We start from the raw sequence: 22,253 nt of genomic DNA, 5'->3' as shown, positions 1-22,253 counted from the left end.
AGTGTTGGTCACTGAAATAAATTGTTTCGCCAACGCACACGGGATTGCGCGTGTCCACAGTACGGACACGCTCGTGCAACCAATAAGCATGATATCCTTTGTAGAACCATCCTTCATAATCGGTTGTCACGTCGGTCGTGTCAAGTCTTGTGAGTATGTCATGGATGTACTACAATGACACAGGCTTTTATTTCACGAGCTGTCCTCTTATATAACGTGTTTCGACCTTCCTCTCAGCAGCTTAGCTGCCAGCGAATTCAAAACACGGAGGAAACTGCTGCAAACGCAATCGTCGCGGCATGTTGTGACGCGCGCGGTGACAGTTCCCTGTCATCCGTTTTAGCGCTCAGCCTGTGCTCGGGATTGCTAATCTGGCTTCAGTGCTTGACGGCCACATTAATTTAACCATTAATCAGGCCTTTTCAACGTATCCGCGCCTGCCCGATGCATTTCCTGTCGGGTGTTTTTATCGCCCCCTACCACGCCTTTCCATCGCGTCGCTGGCACTTTCCGGAGACGTGTACTTCCAGGTGAATATTCTTTGTATCGGGTACGCTGTCTAGTATTCGCTTCTTTTTCCTTTTCGGATATTACTTCGACTGCGTCTGCTGGAGATTTCTGCTGTTTTTGAATCTACCTTGCATTTGATTCAGTGACGAGCGGCTGTTTTTCTCTCCTCATCCTCAGCGTTGCATAACCTGACGGAAGCCACAGCTTGCGACACAACGACGGCAAGATGTCGTCAATGTCGTCGCTGCACCGTCTCCGGAGAGAAGCTCCGGGACCAATGACAGCTCATTTCGATAGAAAACAGTGGGAGCTGTAGTTTCGCCTTTACGTGGAAAGATTGGGAGTTGTATGGGCTTTCTCTTTTTCTTTTTTTTTTTTTTTGGGGGGGGGGGGGTATTTAGTAGTGATGACGCTTTGCTTACTCGCTTAATTCAGTGAGAAGATAGCTAGGTTATTAGTTAGAGCTTACCGGAACTAAGGTTCTCGCCTCGCAGGTTCCATTTGTTTGTTCTTTCTGCGTTTCCTCACCCGACGTCAAAAAGTGCGTTACTACTGTAGCGCTCCTCTAATCCACCCGCACCGAATTCGATTAACGATTTATCTTTTGTGGTTTGGACCTAAACGTTCTCAGCAACGACAGTTTCCGGTTTCCCCGCGACCTTTCTTTCGTTTACGCGCGCAACGGCTGACGCGCGTAAACGCTGTATGCGCAGTTCACCGTCCTCCAACTCCAGGTGGACTACTTCGCTGTATCCTTTCTTAAACTTTTGCTGTGCTCTGTGCGCGAACGCCGTTAGCGGGCGTAATTAATGGCGCGAAAATTTCTCGTGCAACTGTGCATGGTGTTGAAGATCCCCCATCGCCAATTAACCGCATTTCTGCCCTCCGTGGAAGGAGAGAGAGAGAGAGAATGGGAGGAGGAAGCGAGCTTTCGCGGAAGTCTTCTTGCCTGAAAGTTGTTCTACTCGCTGCTGGCATACACTGCACAGTCGAGGTCGTTGTTGCTGCTAGTATTGAGGCCGCGGGTTCGAATCCCGCGCTGCTCTAGCTGCGGCTGGAACGTGGCTGGTGTGAATCGTTCTTGATGAGATCGATGCGCATTTCAAGTGTTCCTTGTTAATGAAGGACCGCCATAATTACAATGCTTTGTTCTTGCCCGATAATTACTCGCAATTTTCGATGTTCGGTGTTCGAGGATCATTGCCCTCGGTCTTTTATAGTCTGTCCACAACAGGGGCACGAGTGAACTCACTCCGTGAGGATTACGCGTGCTAATTATTGGAATTAACTAGCCTTACGGTTGCAGAGAGACAAGGTTTTAGTGAAAGGCTATGTCTACAAGCTTGTGACGGCAGCGCGCTTTCATACGGGACGACATGTGTTGGTAAACAGCAGGCCCCTTTTAATATCCGTTGCGTTTCTAGGCGCTCACGAACAGCGACAAAAACGAGAGGCAATGCTACTATGCTTTAACAAGTCTCGTAGGACTATTTACTTCCCTGTCTGTGCTAATAGTTCAGTGCGCCTAGTTGGATCGCTGCGGCAGTCATAGTGTATGTAACGATACAAAAAAAAAAAAGAACTGTTTCAAGCCAAGGTGCACGTCACTTTGCTTTCGGAGTGCGGCTGAAAGTTCCGCGACCTTTTCATCCTGTATATGTATACCGCTGTCTTCCGAGAAGCCGATTGGTTCGGAGCTGTCCATCGCGCAGAGGCTCTACTTGGAAAAACACTTGCTCTTCGGGCCGCCTCACTTTGGGGGGGCCAGTGCACTTTGCGGCGTTACGCGCTCTCCCTATATTGTCGCGGCCCGGTGCAACGAACAGGAATGTCCCTTAGCAGCTGTGCCTGCCGCACATCGTCGTCGCCCGCATGTGGCTCACGTGCGCCAGCCGTTTCATGTGTAACGCAATTTACGACATGCTGCTCGCTCGCTCTTCCACCAGCTGTGCGCACTCGCGGCCAGCATACCAGCGCCGCTAGGCGGGTGCAGTCTACTCTTTATCCTCGTTTGTTTAGTTTCTTCTCTTGTCTTTCCTGTAATCGGTCGTGTTTTAAGGCTGGCGCTGTGACAGCTGTCGCTAGCACCGCTTTTGTTTTCTTGCTGTATCGTTTTCTATCTGTTCTTGGTTCGCTTGTCTTTTGCTTTTTTTCGTGTGTGCGCGCGCGCGCATTGCCTAAGCGCACAGGAAGGATCGCAGGTACCGCTATAGCGCATTCCCTCGCTGTCGCACCGATGCTGCTACGTAGTTTACCACGGGGCTGTGCTTGCGTGCGGAGACCGCGAGAAGCGATGCTGGTGCGAACGAGTCCCGGTCGTCTCTCGCTGACGCTTCCTAAGCGTAGCAGTGTGCGTTCGATGCGCAAGAAACCCAAGTTGGTTCGCCAGGACGACGCCATGGTGGTTCTGTCGTGGAGAGTACGTATACGTAGTTCCCGTATGTTACTTAGTCTCTTGCGCGCACGTGACGCCGCCGACGTAAGCGCTAGAGCCTATATAACGCGAATGCACTCTGTAAGCTCGACTCTTTCTTTGACGTGTTTTATTTATTTTATTTTTTTATTTATTTCTTCCTCTGCGGTCCACATCCGTGTCTCGGGCGTATGCTCGTGTATTCCCGACCGCTTGTAAAGTCGCAAATGTTTTCATTCTGCTCTAATTTTTGTGCGTGCATGTGTGTGTGTGTGAAAGCGAATTACGCCTGTGCAAGAGCGCGCGTCCGCCTTCCAAAGAGAATTAGGGAAATATTTACTTCACGATTTAGTAACTTTCCGTCTGCAGATCGAAAGCTTTCCCCGGCGTCTTCTCTTGTTTCGCCGAAGGTATTCTGTTCTGTTTGGGAATTCCGTCGATTCCGTGTTTCCAGCCCTTTCCTCCTGCTCCTCCTCTCCCGCCTTCGATGATCGTGCATTACAGCGCGTGTCGAGTCGGGGGAAGGGCAGTAGAAAGGAGAACATTGTTATCTTCTCCGGGCGGCAACACCGTTACACGAGTAGGGTGCCCTGCTGCGCCTGCGTTGCCAGTTCGGCGAAAGCGCATTCTGAGGAATTCATCGCGCGGAAAGCGAGATCGGGTCGCGTGCAATTTCTGGGTAAGGGCAGCAGTAGCAGCTCGCCTGCTGACGTAGCATGGGCGAGGGGCTCCAAGCGGGAAACAGTGCCCTTTCCTCCTCTTTTTTTCATTCGGCCTTGTTATTTTTCTATTTCGTCGCTGTTTTCTCGACCCTTTCTTCTTCTCGGCGGAGCTCTTCCTTCGGTAAGCGCTCGAGTGGAGGAAGTTCGCGACGGCGAGGGTAACACCCCTGACGCCAGAAGAGAAGGGATCCGCCGGGAAGGAAGCGGGCCAGGCCCGTTGCGACCCGCTTTTCTCCTCTTGTGCCGTATCCTGTCCCGGTATCCGTTCGCGCCGCTGTGATAGCCGATTCTGCACGTTCCTCCTCTTTTGGCGACATGGGGAGGCTCGTTTGGAGTCCATCGCTTTTGAACTAGCCGCCCTGCTGTACCAAAAACGGCGCGCACCCTTGTGACTGATGAGATGGTTTATGCTAAGAGAGGGCGCTACAGGTACCGACTGTCTGCTTGAAACAAAGTCTGGCGCCTACGATGCGTTTTGTGTCGCAGTGGAGCAGAGTGTATCGCGTGTTTACATCATTCGGGTCATCTTGGCACCATGCTTCAAGTCAGGGGCTGGATTTGCTTGCAGTTTCTTTTTCTTTTTTTAACCACGATTTCATTGAAGACCCTTCTACAGAAAATCCTTTGTTTTCAACGAAAAACCACATGCATGAGGCAGGTGACATGGCTGTTAACTGGTTGGTCGCCGCGTTTTGCGACGTCACGAGGCCACATCACATAGCCGAGATCGCAGGTGCTGCCATCTCTTGCTTCCCCTTTGAAATGGGAAGCGAGCCCTCTGGGACCCTTGGATGCATAATCAGACAAAAACACCTCCTCTCAGGGCTGTTGCAAACTGGTTCCGCTGCTGCTTTTTCAGCACTGACGTTAAGCGCACACAACAGCCCAGCGAGCATTATGGAGATGCCCAGGGGGCCCTCGTTGCAATGGTCTATGGTCCCGCCGGGGTAGCGCAGCGGTTACGGCGCTCGACTACTGTGCTCAAGGAAGCAGGATAGAATCCCGGCCTCGGCGTCCGCTTTTCGATGGAGGCGAAAAGCAAGGCGCCCGTGTGCTGTGCGTTGTCATTGCACGTTAAAGAACCTCAGGTGGTCGAAATTTCCGGAGTCCTCCACTACGGCGTCTCTCATAGCCTGAGTCGCTTTGGGACGTTAAACCCCACAAACCAAACCAAACTTTATAGCCACACAGGCACGGATTAGCACGGCTTGGTTCAAGCGGTGCTTTATATCTATGTCGGGTGGTATTCCACGTAACTCGGTAGCATACGACTGTATGCTAATCATTATGTGTCAGATAATAGTCGTTAATTAAGGGAGTATGAATTAAGCAATGTGCATGAACGCAAACGTGGATCCGTAATGGGGAGCCGGCATAGTTGATTCATTAACGCTGGCGCGTCATACCGATTAGAGGCGGAGTTTAGGTGTCCTCCGGATGTTATTTAATTTGCAATATGTAGTATAGGTATCATTGTAGCCACTGGAGAAATTCGTATAGCTATAGATTCATGCCCCAGATTATCCCTTGTGGAAGCCCCGAAATCTCAGCGAATGCATGCGCCCAGTCGCCAAACGTGCATATTTGATGTTTCCATACTCGAAGGAGGAGCACATATGACCGTTTCCCTGCTTCGTTTTTCCCCTGTTACTCTTATAGCGGTCGCTGCTTCGCAGCCTCAGTGGAAGAAAATGGGGGGCTCGGACTCGAGCTGCGGCGGACTTCCGCTTCAGCAGGCCGGGGCCTGAAGCGCCAGGTCGCGCGCGGAGTTGCGCTGACGCAATGCGCTGGTATCTGGCGCGCGGGCCGTACCGTACTTCGCGTCGATCCAGCGTTGCATCACGCGCCCGCTGCACAGATTACGAAAAGAAAGGCTCGTTTTTTCGAGCGTTCGCTGAGCTGTTTCATTATGCTGCGATGAGGCATAATGATATACGCGTAGTGCCCCCTCATCCCATCCCCCTCTTTTCGTTAGGCCATGTACACCTCGTGTGCAGTTTGGGTCACCGGGCGTGCTGCAACAAGCGCCATCATTGAAAATGGGCTCAACCACGTTATCTATAGGACAACCAAAATCCTCGCGTTTTTCCGCCCTTAGCTTGCTTTAGTACGGTCCTGCCCCATCGGCAACGTTCCCTAAGTCCTACAAACTTTCCTGACCGCGCTCCAATCTGCTGCCGTTCGCTACGTTAGCCTAATTCCCTAGAGGTCCACTAGCTGCTCCCCAAGCAGACCGTCGGCTATCTTCCTTTTTATGTCACATGTTCATACCACGTCCGTTTCTTCTCATCTAAAGCATCCCTCCTTAACGTCTTCATATGTTTTGTCAATAATGCATTGTACCTCTTACCCTGCGTTAATTCTGCTTATTCCAATCTCTGGCTCCATCGGTTTCACCCTTCGCAGGAACCCCCGGTAATCGTCCGCTGATCGCACCGCGTCGCGCTTTTTGTGTTTTGTCGCTTTGCCCGGACAGCTCCACAGGCGTTGACGCCGACTTTGACGCCGTATGTCCTCCCGCGTCGAGCGCCTCCTCTGTTTCCACGCTACGCTGGCAGCGCCGGCCTTGGCTCTTTCGCTGGATCCACCGCCGCCCCTATGCGTCGTTATTTTTTTTTTTTCAATATCTTGCTTTCTTCATCATATATTCTTTAATCATTCTGCGAATCGCGCGCACTGCTCGTCAGGACGAAACATCTGTTGCGGACGGCAACGCTTCTTTGCCGGTGCTTTCACATTCCCTCCACCCACCCACCTTTTGTTCCTTGCCCACTGTGGCAGTTGAGAAACTCCACAGGAGCGGTTGAGTCCTCCCGCCTCTGAAATATCACGATCCGCGCTTTGGAATGCCGCTGCTCGAAGACTGTTTATTTCCTAAGGTCGGCTTGGAGCGACGGAATCTGTGGGCGCGCAGGCGTGAGCAACTCAGTCGGCGCCAGCAACAACAATGCCGTCTTCGTACAGAAACTCAGTCGGTGAGAACGACTGTGCAGAGTTCGAAAAAGAAAGGTAAATAAAAGAAGCTGGCGAAAATCACTTGTGCTGAAATAAAATTGTTTGTCGCCGGAAATTAGTAGCAACTGCTATTGTTGGCAACGCACGAGGCATTGGTATTATTATTATTGTTGTCGTCGTTGTCGGCAGCGATTCTTGACAGTGGTTCCGATAAACAACCCGGTCTCGACCGCCGCTTTTCGATGCAGGCGAAAAGCAAGGCACCCGTCTGCTGTGCAATGTCAGTGCACGTTAAAGCACCCCAGGTGGTCGAAATTTCCCGGAGTTCTCCACTACGGCGTCTCTCATAGCCTAAGTCGCTTTGGGACGTTCATTCATAATGCAAACCAACTTATTTTATATGGGAAAAAAGAAAAGACTAAACAGGACCCGGCAACATATGGCACACGGCACAACGCAGCCACCACTATTACCGTTACTGATATTGTCTTGAGATCACGGTCCGAGGAAACGTACATGTCAAAGGACGCGACATTCAGTAAGTATCATGAGCAATGCGGTGAATTTGAACTTGCAATCATTTAAGTTTTCGTACTCTTTATATGTTGGATGCAAGAATACGAGGCTTTCCGAAGCGTACTTCCTATGGGATGCATTGGTGCTCTCCGTGCAATACTGCATACAAAATCTCGCTGCGTTGTTTCCGCAGTTATGGAGTGCGTGCTTGTCAGCGAGCCTCATATACTGTATAGTTACGGCATCTCTCAGAATCAGTTTGCGCCTATGTAGTTCTTATGCCACCGTAGCATTCGCCTTATTGTTTTGACGCGGGAGTGCTGCGTCGCCGCGTCGCACTCTCTCCTTCGAGGCGTGAGCTGCTCAGGTGGTCGTCTCGGTGACGAAGAGCTGCAGGCACCCGCGAGGGGCGTGAGAAGCGATCGCCGACTCGGGTCGCTGTCGTCACGTGGCCGCAGATGCGGTCGCAGCTGCTCGCGTTTCCCGCCCATTGTGCACTGCGCGACCTCGTCGTCATCTCCGCGCTGTGCGACAACAGCCCCTGCCTTATACGGGCAGCTAGCTGCAGATGCATGGACGGTATTTCGTCCGACATCGGGCACCGCACCTGAGCCGCCAAGCTAGGAAGGCTGTGAGCTCACAAGAGCCTCCTCACTAAGCTTTGTCTGGAAACGCGCTGCAAACGGTCGCGTTGTGGTGGCACCACATTTTTTGAACTTCCTTTTTTTTTTTTTAACCTTAGTTTTTTTAGGAGTGTTCTTTCGGGTGAACTGCAGCGCCATTTTTTCTCACAACGGTAGTCCTCAGCGGCTACTGGGTCTCCTATGGGTACCATATGTTATCCAAATCGGCCGGAGCCACAGGCATCATGTGCACCAAGAGGGGTAACTCTCGAATGTGGTTGTTGTCGTGTCACGCTTGCAGTCGGGAATGGAACGGATCGCTCGTCCCGCGTTGAACGTGGAACTCTCTGCGTGACATTCGTCACGACCCCGTTTCAAAAGGCACGAACCAATTTCCGTGCACTTTTCCCCGCCCGACTGTGAAAAGTCATGAGGTACTTTTTATCCAGTCGTATCATTTCCTTATCCTAGTCACTTGTTTCAAATTATTCTGCTAAAATCCGCCATCGTTTCTTTTCGTGTAGTTACTTATTTATGTGCAAGCGAGACACCAGGTGCTCTTTGGGTCGAAGCGTCGAAAGCGGCGACTCGCCGTTGAAAGTGTCAACATTAGACCCTGCCGTTTACCCGGCTCCTAGGCAGTAGCGTGCCGTCTGTGTGTGTGCTTTGCGTTCTGCTCCTCTTACGCGCTACTGCTGGCTTTGGAGAAAGCGGTATTACCGCGTGCCAGGTCACTTTCCCCGTTACTATTTCAGGAACGCGTTGTTATTGGGTTCTCCTTTTTCGCTGCCTGACTGCTGCCCGTATTCAAACGAACGCGTGCGGTACTGATCTCCAACTTCCCGGTTCCTTAGCCGACCCTTCCACGTCGTCGTGCGTCATTAGAGATTCATCGAAGAGCCGAGGCACTTACTCTGACAATGGGCCGTTCTGTGTGCTTTTAATTTTTGTCAATGACGCGACTTTCTTCGGCGCTACGTTATCACGGGGCCCCGACAAAACGAATTTGAGCATGTTCATTTTTGAAACAGCTCCGCAGTTGGGGTGGGTGGTTGGGAGAAAACTATCCAGATCTGATGGATGCTTACTTTCGTGATTTCAGTCTGATTAACAATGCAGATCTCTTTGATAAACATTGAACTGGTAGTTATACGAATGAAGCTTGACGACTAAACGACCCATTAGTTGAGTTAGACCTAGTAATTGGCCGAGTCATGCCTGTGAAAACCAATTTTGTGAAGGTGTAATAATACTAACGGAGAACAGGTTCCCCCGCCCCTTGGCAGGTTATTGACTGCGGCGGTGATAAAGCTGGGCGGAAACACTAATTTCGTTTAGTAGACGTCTAAGGCTTGAGTCTAAGTAAGCGAAATCGGGCACGCGGAATATATATATATATATATATATATATATATATATATATATATATATATATTGTTTTTTTTTTTTTTTTTTTTTTTTCGTTGTCTACGAATATATCGTTGCCGTACGTCGCTGCTCATATCCTTTCTTCGGTGCGGCTGTTGAGAAGAGCGAATATTCCTAGAAAGCTATGTCACGCGTATCGTCTTGGTATGCGTATGTTTTATTGTCTAGTTGCATCCCTCATATGGTTCTCGGGGAGGAGGCAGTTTCATATCGGGCTCAGCACGTGATTGTGGAGGCCGACAGTTCGCGATAAAGCAAGGGTATATAACGACTTCTGTAGACGTTTCGCCCGAGACCGTTAAGAAGGTTACCGTCTCTTATGGAGTATTACCCGCTTTTTGGAAGACCGTGTAAATATTACTGGAGTGTTTGCATCGTTTCTGTGGCGCTTGGTTGAGTGGTAGGTGAATTGTGTGCTGCGGTCAGGTTAGCTTCGTTAAGCCCTGCGTTCCTCCCGATTTGTGGACGCGGTTTGTTGAGTGTCAGCCTGTTTATTCGTCCCAAAAATATTTGACGTGTTCTTGTGGCATAGTTGAATGCGACTGCGCCCTCTAAATTGCTTAGTTGAACCCTCGTGATTCCCGCCGACTTTCGCGCGTGCAACTTTATGCGATGGATTTATAGCGGACGATAAATTCTCCACTGCGCGTCATTGTGTCATGCTAGAAACGCTGCCTTACTGCATGGAGCACGCGACAGGACGTTAGGAGACGGTGAGGTGACCGCGTGACTCCCTTACGATAGCTCCAAATGGGCCATAAGTCACTGCGCCTATCGTTTATTTTTTCCTTTCTTACTGCTGTGCCGTTTCTTTCTGCTGTCGCCCGCCTTCGTTCCGATCCTCCGGACCCATGGTGATTCACTGTGCCGCATGTCTCGTTCTCCTCCGTTCAAGCGGGCGCTCTCAAACATCTCTGGAGATCGGCTTTTTGCCCTTTTAGGATGCCCACCATTTCCTGTTGACGCCGTATAACTGTGCTGCTATCATAATTGGCCCGCAGTACGGTGTCTCGTGAGCACTGGACGTCATCATCGTCTCGCACAGTGACGCGAAGACTATTGACGAGATTAAAGCCATCGTCGGTGTTCTGTGCTAATGGAACAGCCAATGGGCATCAAGAGTGCGGGTCCTGTCTCGAATTCCGGTTGGTGGGCTCGTCTCGAATTCTGGTTGGTTGGTTGGTTTTGTCTTGAATTCTAGCTGGAACGCGTTTAAAATGCCACTTCTCCTGCATGCACACATGTGTATGCACAGTCATACTGCCATCGAGGGTTGGGGCATGTGCATGGAGTTTCGGCACTGTGCTCGCGTTGCAGAAGTCTGGCCTGAAGGTAACGTCGACTTTGCCTATACTTTCTCTGGCAGATCGTTACAGCATGCTTTCGACATCGGAAGGTTAAAGGCGACCGCTTCGAGCTATAATTAGAAGAAGCGGCGTATATTTGAAGCTCCATGCGAATGACATCGTTCATTTGTTTTCTTGTTCTTATTTAAATATCGTGCTAAGAGGTAAACTTCTACATCGGTGAATTTTCTGAACTCATCTTGAATAACGTCGGAAAGCAGAGCATCGGGATAGGATGCGCATGATTTTCGTTTTCCGTCGCTTCCAACTTGTGCTTTCGAAACGTTCCTGCCCTGCTCGCGGTGTTTGTGAAGGCGTGGTACTGTTTTCTTGCCCCGCATTAAAAAAAAAAAAAAAAAAAAAAAAAAAACGCTTGGGCTCTATATTTGCTGTGCTAGTTGAGGTTTTCAGCTACCTCTCCGTAATCCGTCCTTGTCTGCTTCGAGTTGCATGGTTTGCGCTGTTCTCGTACGCTGAGGAGGGTCGTTCTGTACTTCTCGCGGGCTGCTGAACCAGTAAAAGAGCAGCAGCGTCGTATGCTGAAGGAGCTCGGTTCGAACCCCGATGCTGCCGCTGTCGAACGCGCTGATTTTTGCTGGTGCATTTTGAGCGACCTGGTACCGCTGGGTCCTTTTCCAGGAGCGAAGCGGTCGGAAATGTCGCCGCCCTGCCTCGTGCCTCACGTGTGAGCTGGTGCCTTCGGGTTTTCCCCTCTTCACTACGCTCCAGCGCGTTTCGACGAGCCGAGTGCGCCCTTGACGAGTCGATCAAGCCTGTGCCGCCGAACGGGCTGTCGGTCAAATGACAGGGCGCCTACACAGAGGCGTGGGTGAAGCAACGCTGCGCGTGCCCCCCTCCCTTCTCGTGCAGGCACCGCTCGGCGGTCCGAAAACAATCGCGGCGGATACGCCGAGCCTTCTGCCGTCGTGATGTAGCTGCTCGCACGCTGTGGTCTCTCTGCGGGTGAACCCGAAAGTGAAAGCGAGGGTCACGCCTCTACTATGTCTCTATTATTCTGCCGCACGCTGTTGCGGTTGCCGCTTCCGTCTGCTGCCTTGCCGTCGTGTTCTCGATGCCGGAGCGCAGTTTAAAACAGCCGCGCCACTGTTGCCACTTTGAATGCTTACTTGCCGAATGCCGCAGTATTCCATCTGCCTAAAAAAGCTCTGGTATATGTTATACGTTTTGTTAATTGTTATTATCAAAGGTAGCTGTGCTCCCTTGCTGCTACGACGGAGTGTAAGCAGCTGCAGTATGAACTGTGAACCATCAACGAACTGGGTCGTCGCCGTTTTCGTCCACTCTGGTTCGCCGAAAACTAGCAGATCGGCTTTTAGTCACGCCTCTTCGTTTTGCAAATAAACTACTCACAACACGCGAATATTCTTGACCTGGACGAAGATTCTAGGTATCCAGTAAAAGGACGCGCATTGCCTCCCTGGCATTTGTCTTCAAGCTTCCAGAAAATGGCAGCAAGCCTTATTCGCATTTTTGTCCGCAGTTTTTGATATCTACGAAATGGTAAAGGCGACCTCGATGTCAACTGGCTTATATGCAGTTCATTCTAAAGCAACTCCCCCTTACATTCTCTCTCTCTCTCTCTCTCTCTCTCTCTCTCTCTCTCTCTCCTGTTTCCGTTTGCTTGGGGCCTCGCGGCCTGGTTGAGTTAGGTTAGCCGTGCAATTAGCGTGTGGACAAGACCCTGCCCTCTCTTAACCTCTTCACCTCTCCGCTACCGCCACCACAATCATCGTGGTTAATATGTGCAGTTATGATTGCTCTTCGAGACATCAGGCATGACACTTAATATTAAGCTCACCTCCCCAACACGCGCACTGGCACGTAACACACAAGGGCGCAGAACAATCACAACCCACACTGCGTTGCGACCGCACTGCGGCTACTCCACTCCTCCGCTGTTGCTTTGGGAAGGTCCAGCACGTTGATGACTCTGGCTGCATGATGTCTGGGACGCGAAACTCCGCCGGGGAAGGTCAGCCGGCCCTCTACTCTAGAGTCATTGTTGTGCAACAGAGCGCGCGCGGTAAACGCGGCCGTAACCGTCCGTGCAGCGGCACTTTGCGCGCGAAGAGCGCAGCGCGCAAAAACAACCCGCGTTCCGTCGTTTGCGACCGGCGCATTGCTTAGTAGCCCCCCTCACTTTCGTTTCCGACCTTCCGTTTTCTGTATCTTCTATCGTATTTATTCTTTTTTCTCGTCCTCTGGTTTCACAAGCGTCCCCCAAGTAGCGCGTAAGTTCACGCGCCGGTGATGCAAAAGAATTAAACGACTCAGCTGCGCGGCGATGTTCCTCGAGGATGCGAGCGCATCGTGGCCATCTTGCGCTTGCAGTCATTGCCTTGGTCGTGCGCTCAAGACTGTGATGGCAGCACCATTTTTTTTTTCTTAGTCGTTATTTTCCAACTTCACAGGGGTCGCTTTTTCTTTAACTGTCGCTTTCATTAGAGTATAATATCAGTCATCGTCGTAGTTTTTCGTTTTGTGGCTTTTGCAGGGGTTTTGCTCGTATATCCGTGCGGAAAGGCGCGGAAGTGGGCACGCGTCCTCCGATAATGTACAGATTATGCAACAGTCTTCGTGGTCACATTATCTTCAGTCGGGGCGAAGTAGCGGCATTTTAAGTATGACTTGTTTTGCACTACTTGCTTTCACTGGGAGGTTTTGCTTTTCTTCCCATGGTCTGAAATCCTTTGTTTTCATTTTGGTATTGAGCTAAGGCGAACAACGTCTAAAAAGCTGGAGTGCCGCGATATGAAGTGTCGCTTGTGGAAGAGTTGCATCTATTTAACTTTACAGCACGCGAGAGATGAGTTCCGTGCGAAATATGTCCGTCCTTGGCCTTTTTGTGCGCTGTGCTCATATTGAACTATGTAACCGACCAGCCCAGCAGTTCGTTCTTAGCAAATACTTGCAGTTCATCTGTGGCCGTTAACAGTAGCCGGCCGGCGTCAAGAGGCGTCATCCTGGTAATTTTGTGGCCGGTAATTTTGCCGTACACAGCGAATAATAACGGCTCGTTGCGTTCACAGGCACCGCCATCTGTCGATTAAGTTAAGTTCTACCGAGCCTTGACGCATGAAGAAGGCTTCATCACGCGAATTGCACTTCATGCATCTCTTTGCTTGTTCTTCGGGTGTCCTTGTTTGTGCTGATGCGCTTCCAGCGTGTTCGTTGGCCGGGGGGGGGGGGGGGGGGGGGAAGAAAAAAAGGCGAGAGCGGGTGTTTAGTCTGCCCATGCAGTTTGCCCATGTCGTCGCCTTGGCCTGATTATGTGTAGCGAACGTACACGCGGTGAAGGCGCCGCACACTACCATTTCACCGCATGTCGACGCTCCACAGTAGCGAGCCGATTAATGACAGGCTTGACGTTAATCGTGCGCTTGCATGTCCAGCCCTGGTGCTTCTGTTTCTCCAGTTCGCGAGACAAGTGCACACGGGTGAGCTTCAGTTTCTACGTTTTGTTAATTTTTTTTCTACGTAGTGACTTTATGCATCATGAACCGAAACGCTTATAGTTGTTGAACATCAAGGGTGGCTTCATTGGGCAGCACATTGTGTGGCGAGTAGGGCCAGTCGCGTGGACATGTCTTTTTCAATAGGTTTTATACGCATGCCGCCGTCGAAAGAAAATGGGAGCAAAATATACAAAAGAAGCCGGAAGGAAAGGGGGGAGGGGACTGGGAAGCGGAGAGTGGGCGCGCATTGAGGCACCCTAGGACTGGGTGGAATGCAGCGCTCGGAAAAATTAGGCGGTGTTTTGACACCGAACCCTATGCCCGAACTCGAACCCACCGAACCGAACCCTACTATGCCCTGAGTAGAACAGTGTCCGCGCCAGTAGCGCAACATAGAGCTATTGGGCAAATATTTAGGGGAATCCCCCAAGGTAAAGTAGATTTATAATATTTGTAATAAGGGAGTAATTACTCATTGACATCCACCCAAGCTCAGCCATACGGCTACAAAGGAAAGCTAAGCAGCTTGCTTAGAAACTTCGTAGTTAAAGAAAAATTCGTCCTGGTCCGAAGCACATTGTCTTTTACATTCTGTTGTTCAGCGAAGTTACTTCAAGCTGCACCCAGTCTTTCTGCTGTGTGTTACATGTTTTTTTTTTTTATAGACTTCTTTTTTTTTTTTGCTGGTCCTCTGCTTTTTATATTATTACTGCTATTAGGAATATATTAATGAGAATATATCAAGGAATATAATATACAAAAAGAACTCGTTAAGGAAAACATGCTGCTTCCGTCAGCCTATAGCTCATATAAGCCCTTGTGTTCGCGCCCGATATGCTAGCTTGCTTCCATCGGCATTTCTCGTAGATAGGGAGTTTTAGAATAGGGGAACCCAAGGCTTGGGGCCCCCAAGAACGTGGCGCAACGTTCGAGCCGACCGGCGAGTTTTAGAATAGGGTTTTACTATAGTGCCTAGAATATACCAGTATGTTCTAGGCACTATAGTTTTACCGACGCAGCGGAGCGAGGCTTGCGTTTGTCGATTGCAGCGCCCAGACGGTAAACAGTGAAAAGCATATAAATATATAAAACCCAACAATGCTATTTTATTACAAAGAAATTGCTGTCATTGTACAAAGCTATCTTAAAAATACCAGTTATATAAACTCTTTTCTTCAGACAAGACGAAATCGGCCAATCTTTACCAATCCAGGCTGAGCCGGGAAACCTCATTTGAATCTTCCGCGCTCTCCGACGCCTGGTCCCCATGGCAACCAAACGAGGCGAACTCGCTAAGCCTAGCGGCTCGGTAAATCCGGAATCAATCAGAAAATATGGGGCGTTTTATCGCTTAAATTTGGTGGTGCGGGCATCATGAGACATACCACAAGCTTCGTTGGCCTTTCGTTTGCATTGAACGCGTGACACCATGGAGCGGTAACGACGAATGTGTGTCGAGGCGAGCGGCCGCCGCTTGGGCGGACGCCGCCATGTTCCCCGACCCTATCCGGCGATAGGGTCCACGCTATTTCGCCGAGATAGGGTGACCGTCGTCCGCTGACCCAAACACCCAAGGCCCGCTTGGGTTCTGCGCATGCGCACTCGCGCCCCGCTATTACCCTATCCCCCTAACCGATAGGGTCCCCCTATTCTAAAACTCCCTGATATCTTTATTCTAGCTGGTCGGCTAAACGTGCAACCATCCGCTTCTGCATTTTTTTTTTTTTTCGGTTTAACGGGAAGCTCGGAATTATTGACACGATGGCACGAGCCGCAATACAAGGCACTCTTTCCGCTCGGGCTGCCTTATCGACACCAGCGCTAAAAGAACGAACGCCAATGTGCAATAGGAGCTGGTTAACGGCTGGCTTCCCGGTATAGTGTGTGACTCGGCGCACGTGACACCTGGTGAGAGAACAGCACCTTTACCAAGAACACCAATGTCTAAGCAGGTGCGAGCGAAAGAGCACATGTGCGGCTCGCCCTGTACCGATGATTCATGCTGGTGACGCAGAGTACGGGATAGCTTGTCAGCCATGGAGCGATATGGCCGTTGACCTTAGCGGGGGTTGCTCTGTGCCTATAAAAGGTAGCATCTGCTTTCCTGCATCGTTTTCTTGTCGCGGATCAGTTCCCATCGTAAATGACTCGCCGTGCGGCGATGGCGGTCCTCCTCCGGCTGTGGAAACTGCTGGCAACTGGCGTGAATGCTCCTCCCTATTGTGTTGGCACCTGTTATTCGTTAAGTGTTGTCCGCGTAGCTGCCCCTGTTGCACCCCGTACATGCAGGTGTGCCCCATCGGGACTGTCGAAAGATTCGCTTCAGTTCCGTACCAAAGCGTTTCTGATGTACTAATTGTAACGCGAATGAGTATATGCAGACTCGGGGAGGGGCGAGCCGTTAGCCTACATGGCGCCTCGACGCCAACAAACCAGGGCGCCTTGGTAGCGGAATTTCAGAGCGGGTGAATCTAATTTGCGTGCCGCCTTCGCGCCAAGGACTCTGGAATGAGTGCTTCCTCCGCTGTGACCTGCGAGGCGCTGCAAATGTAGGTCCCGAGCGAGTGATGCGCACTTCTTAAGTGATTCGTTGACACAGGACGCGGGACTCCGGCTTAACTTCGGCTGTACTTAATTCGAGGCTTTTTGAGTGTCATTCCGACGGAGCTTGGGATAATTTCGTTTTGTTCGCATATCTCTCGTTTCGCAATGTCGTGTGATTTTGTTTTTTTTTTTTTTGATGCATTGGTATAGGAAGCCCGACCATGAGTTGTATGCACACCGCCCGCCGGCCACGGTTAACGGGGGGCTAAGTGGAGATAAGTAAACACCCCCCTTTACTTGTAGGGGATAAGGGAGGATTGCAACTTAAGAAAATATGAATAAAAATGACAATCGGGACGAATGGCTCAGCATAAAGCATAAAAGAAAATGAGAGGTGGAGCTAAGAAGTATGAGAGAAGCAATCGAAAGCAACGAGATCCAGTGTTGACGCGTTGCCATCGCGTAATCATAATTAAGCTCCCCCGTGGTGACTTGCGGAGATCTTGCTTCTCTGTACTGTCAATTATAATAAACTCTTCACAGCACCGTGCTGTAAACGCTCACCGCTAATTTATGGTCTTCAATGCTATTTTTTTTTTTTTTATTTTTTTATGTGCGCCCACTCTCCTCCGCCAGAAATCGCGGGGGCATTTCAAAAGTAATTTTCTTTTTATGAAGACTTCTTATGCCGTTATTCCCATTCCCATCGCATCTCCGTGAAACAAATTTGTTGGCAGTTTCAGCGCTATGCATGGTGTGGCCGCTAAGTGCCACCGCACTCACTATTATCTGCGATATCGCGCTACAGCACGTGCGCTAATTGCGCCATCGCAATAACGCGACCTATACGCGGACGGACGCTCCTTCAATCGCTCGTGTCCGTTAATTACAGACTCCCTTCGTGGACTTCTTTCTCTGCACTGTCGCGATATCTTCGAGAACAATGAACCGTGTGCATCTTCACGTGCTGCTTGCCCAATGACGCGGAACGCATAGTGTGTGCTCGTAATCCCCCCCTCCCGCCCGGTTTATTAGTTGTTTTTTTGTTTTGTTTTTTCTCTGCCTTTCTCAAGTCATTCTCGCGCCGCATATCTTGCCGTTGTCACAACCTCAAGGAGCGCCGGCGACGGGCAGAGTTGAGGTTAGCGTGCCGTACTGGCTCATTAATGACATAATTTTTGCCTTCGCTGCAGCAAGTCTGGAACTAATGGTATCGTCATAATGATAAAGCCCACATAACTACATATTCCTCTTGAGAATAAAGCTCTCTTCAAAGCTCCTCAAACCTCCCATGAGGCAGTTTTCCTCCCAGTCCCGTGATGTCTTTAGCGAAAAAAAAAAAGAAAAAAAAAATTTAATACCGTCTCAACGCAGTGTCGAAATTAATTTGCGAATAAATTCGTTACTTTTAAGGTGGCTGTGGGTCACAAAATTAACCGTGACAGTAAGTGCTGTCAGTCGAACGTATTTCCGAAATGGCGCCCTTCGGATCTAAAATACTGCGAGCGAGCAAGTCCGAGAGAAATTTATAAATTAAGGTTCTTCAGATGGTATAGCTTTTTCAAACGAATTAAACATGCTGTTCTACCCACATAAGCAATGGGGGCGAGCATGCTGCTTCGCGAAGCCGTTAAAATCTCGAACGACATTGAGCGAACGAAATTAAATCTGTGCGGCCCTGAATTGTATTGTATTTGTCTCTTTGTATAATATCATTTAATATGGCACGGATCTCATTAAGTGTTTTTGAATGTCACTGGTCTGCGACGTATACACCACTGCCTTGGAACACGGGCAAAATTTGGAAGAGCCATCTCAGATTCCTTGTGTTGTTTCTTTTTTTTCTCTCTCTCCAGATCCTCTGCGCTTAATAGCGGGTGGGACGAAGTCGCGTAAGGCCCGGGGGAGGGAAAATGTGCTCGCGACACATTATCATGCCCGGCATATTCTGTCTCGAGGCTGAGACGAATGCCTATGAAATAACGGTGGAGGCAGGAGTGGGCCTCTGGAATCGTTTCCGACGATGCGAATGAAGAATGATGACAGCACAAGAGAACCGAAATTAATGCCTTTTCTTTCTTCCTAATTGCTTCCTGTGGTGCTGGATAAAAGAAGATAATAGAAAGGGAGGGGGAGATGGAGTGTGTAAAGCTCCTTCAGGTAATGGACTGGGAACCATAGAAAATTGAGTTTCTTTTTTCTTTTGTTGTTCCATTTCTTTGGCCCACACGCGCGTACTGCTTCGTATGGCGATGCGGTCATTACCCTTCCGTGCGGCGTGGCGTGTGCCGCATTTACCTCGTTATAGTGGGCATCGCTTCTCTCAGCGGAAACGGTTCCTGTACGTCTTGTGCGCTGCATTCGAAAGGAACGCCGAAGTAACCCTCTACGCACAGTCTGATTTCAGAGAATATAGGTGCTTGATTCTTAGTACAGTCTTACGTATACTGCTGAAGCGAGGTGCATGTTACTCTCTCTCTCCGCGCGTACGTAACAATTCAACCATCGCGTTCTTATAGAAAGAAATGGACGGTTCGGTTATTGCGATTATAAGTCGCTTATCTAAACTGGTCGCGCTCTCTTCATTCAGAGTATTTCATTTCTGCCCGCTGCTCGTCCGTTTTGCGCCATGTCTGGAGAGAAGTTCCTTCCGGTTTAATTTCCGCCCCTTCGCTCCGTTTCGTTTCCGAATTACCCTCACCACTCAGAGCTGCGTTGCGTGCCGGATAAAGCGTCGCTGACCTTCCTAGGAGGTTCTTATTTTATATATTTGTCTTTATTTGTACGTTCCTTCTTCGAGCATGCGGTCTCATGTGTGCCTCCCTTACAGCGCGTATTGGATTCAGTGTCGGGGTTGCTTTTCTTAAATGGAAATATGGTGGCTATACTGCAAATATGTCTTACACTGTGACATAAATGCCAGCAGCGGTTCCCTGTAGTCGCGGGTTTGGCGCTGTAGCCGGCGTTTGGGGAACTCGGTCTGTATGCGTACGCCGAGGGCGAATAAAGCTAGACACTGCGTTATGTTTCTGTATTCCGAGCGCCCATCTCTCGCGCCCATCTCTCGCAGTGCGCCGATTGTGATGGTTATACACATGAAAATATTACCCTACTAACTAGCGTAGAACGGACAAGTCATTGAAGCCTTCTACTGTGTAACAAGGCAACGCTAAGGATGGTATAATTTGCGCAGAGAATGCAAGGGAATGAGTAATCTTACGCAGAAGCCAGTTGTATAGTGGATTGTATTTGAAATGTACGCGCTATTTGGTATGCACAACACAATAAGGCTCGAGACTGTGCTTGTGTTGTGCGTCGTTCTGACCATTATTGTATTGCGTTGTGCATCTAATGTAGCGTGTACACGTCAAAGTTGTACAGGACGATGATTCGTATTATGAAGCGTGAATAGTATCGTTTACCATCCATAACTGCGGTGCATTTGACGGCGCAGCGAGCACACAACAGAGCACAGTGCTATTCACCTGATTACTAATCGGGTAAATAGCAAAGTGAATGTATGTACTCGAACAAGGATCCGCAAGGGGACTTGATAAACTGGATCGTCATTACCGCCGTCACGTCGTAATCTTTTAAGGGCTGAAGTATCAGTAGAATATTTTTTACCCTCCTGACTGGGTAATTTTGTCTCGATCTTCTGACAATGAAGTCTGGTGTGCCCGTTCGTCTTCAGGAAATTACGTCTTGGTGTCGGCCCGTGGTGGCAGTGCCGCGACGAGTGGGATTTCTCCGTTGCACAGCCGCACGGGTTCATTGACTCCGGACGCTGCCATTTCCGTCCTGTTAGTGCGGTGATCTACGTTGCATACGGTATAAAATATTATATATTGTTCTAGATGTGGCCGCCGCCCTGTTTTTCGATCAGGTGTTCGTTAACATTGCTATTATCGTTCTTCACGTGCTGTGCACGGGCTGCAATTTCTGAACTGTCATCGTTCGGTTCCTCTCGATGTGCGTGCGTGCGTGCGTGCGTGCGTGCGTGTGTGTGTGTGTGTGTGTGTGTGTGTGTGTGTGTGTGTGTGTGTGTGTGTGTGTGTGTGTGTGTGTGTGTGTGTGTGTGTGTGTGTGTGTGTGTGTGAGAGGGGGGGGGGTAGGCATAACCTTACCAGAGTCCGTTAAGCGATTCGACCGTCACGGAGTTTTATTAGGAATTTTCGATGGCATGACCTCTTAAAATAGCTAACCCGTGCCCGTGCTTCTGCATCGTTTCCCACGCTGGTGGTTTTGTTTGTTTGTTTTGCTGGTGCCGCCACAATGGCTTGTGCCCCCCCCCCCCCCCCCCCCCTCTCTGGGTGTGTACTCAGAGCGACAGCTGCGTTCACCTCTGCTCTTCGCGCACTGACTATTCACAATGTTTATCGTTACTGCGCACGCCTGTTTTGTCGAGCCAGCGTGCAAGTTCGTAAAGAGTTCCCGTTGTGCCTTTCGCGCGCAATAGTTCCTGGTGCAGCAGCAACCGGAAGGAACTGTTGTAGTAAATGGCCGTGTGGAGTGTGTAGATGAGTAGTCGGTTGTGGCTTAGTAGGTTCTGCTGCCTGCTTGCCTCTCTCTCTCCTAGGTCCTCTTCTCGCGTGTGCTGAGCGCGGAGGGGCTATTTTGTCTACGGCGTTGTGCAAGCCACCACCGAAAGAGCGCGCAGGTTGGCTGGCTTTTCTGCTGCGGTTCCTTGCGTCACACGTTCATCGCGCCGTGGTCGTTGGGCGGAAATCCTTCTTCTCGTATAGAATGCGGTTCACTGGCAAAAAACTTTCCCCTTTGACTTCCTGGGAATGTGCCGCACGCTCCTGCTTCGCGTGGTATTATTTTTTTTTCTTTTTTGTTATTTTCCTTCCTGTCCGCTGGAGCTTTGTCTTCGTCGGCGGCTCAAACGCGGGCGTCGTCTTGTCTGTGTCTGTGCTGCCTCGGCGGACGGGGCCTGGAAGGTGGAGTAGCCTGTGTTCTGGTCTCTTTGTGGTTGTGCGCGCGCGTCCGTTGTTTGACTTCGGCTATAGCATTCCGTGTTTCAAAGACTGCGTCGGTGTTTTTTTTTTTTTATTATTATTATCATTATTTACGCCTCGTTGGATTACACTTGCAACCTCACCGCGGAGAGAAGCTCTTCGTTGTTTGGTCACCGGATGCTTTCGGGTCAGTGCTTTATTGGCCCCCTTCTTGAAGTACGTACTACATTTGTGAACATGCTTGTGTGAGAGGCTGTTTTCTCGGAAATGGTCTTGCAGCTCTGTGTACTTGCGCGCTTTGCATATCGCCCTAAAGTTTCGTAATCACTGTCTTTCGCCTTGACCTAAGTTATTCTGGCCTTTGTTGGAGTCTTGGTTTGCCGAGTTGCCTTAGTACCGTTCTGAAAAATATTTGCTATTTCGGTTACCGGGGCGCTCTTCGTCTTTTCTTTCTTGCCAATACATTTGGAACGGCAATTGTTTTTTTCTTTACTTGTGCCTTTTAAGCTTTTAAGGGGCAATGATGACAAATATTTGAAATTATTTTTCCCGGTAAAAACATCATTCTCTGACTTTCCCAGTACGCACTCAAACTCCCTCGTGTGTTGTGGGGATGTCGCAAAAGTCCTCAGGACGTTTGCGGGATGTCGGCGCTTATTGAGTTTCTGGATGTGTCGGCAATGACCGGCAGTATAATGCGCATTTATGGTTGACAAAATGTATTTTTTCTGCCATCTGGTTCAAGCTTTAGACTTGTAC

The 22,253-nt window shown here is 49.9% G+C and overlaps 1 protein-coding gene across 2 annotated transcripts in view; it reads left to right on the top strand.

The window, feature by feature from the left end:
• LOC146208651 (uncharacterized) overlaps positions 1 to 22,253 on the top strand; it is a 295,550-nt gene that overhangs the window by 255,389 nt on the left and 17,908 nt on the right. The gene's annotated exons all lie outside the window — the stretch shown is intronic.

The sequence above is a fragment of the Amblyomma maculatum genome, chromosome 1, assembly GCF_055883805.1.
Source record: "Amblyomma maculatum isolate TAMU_Amacu chromosome 1, ASM5588380v1, whole genome shotgun sequence".
Taxonomy (NCBI): domain Eukaryota; kingdom Metazoa; phylum Arthropoda; class Arachnida; order Ixodida; family Ixodidae; genus Amblyomma; species Amblyomma maculatum.
The sequence above is the reverse complement of the archived record's forward strand: the minus strand, read 5'-3'. Positions and strand labels throughout refer to the sequence as shown.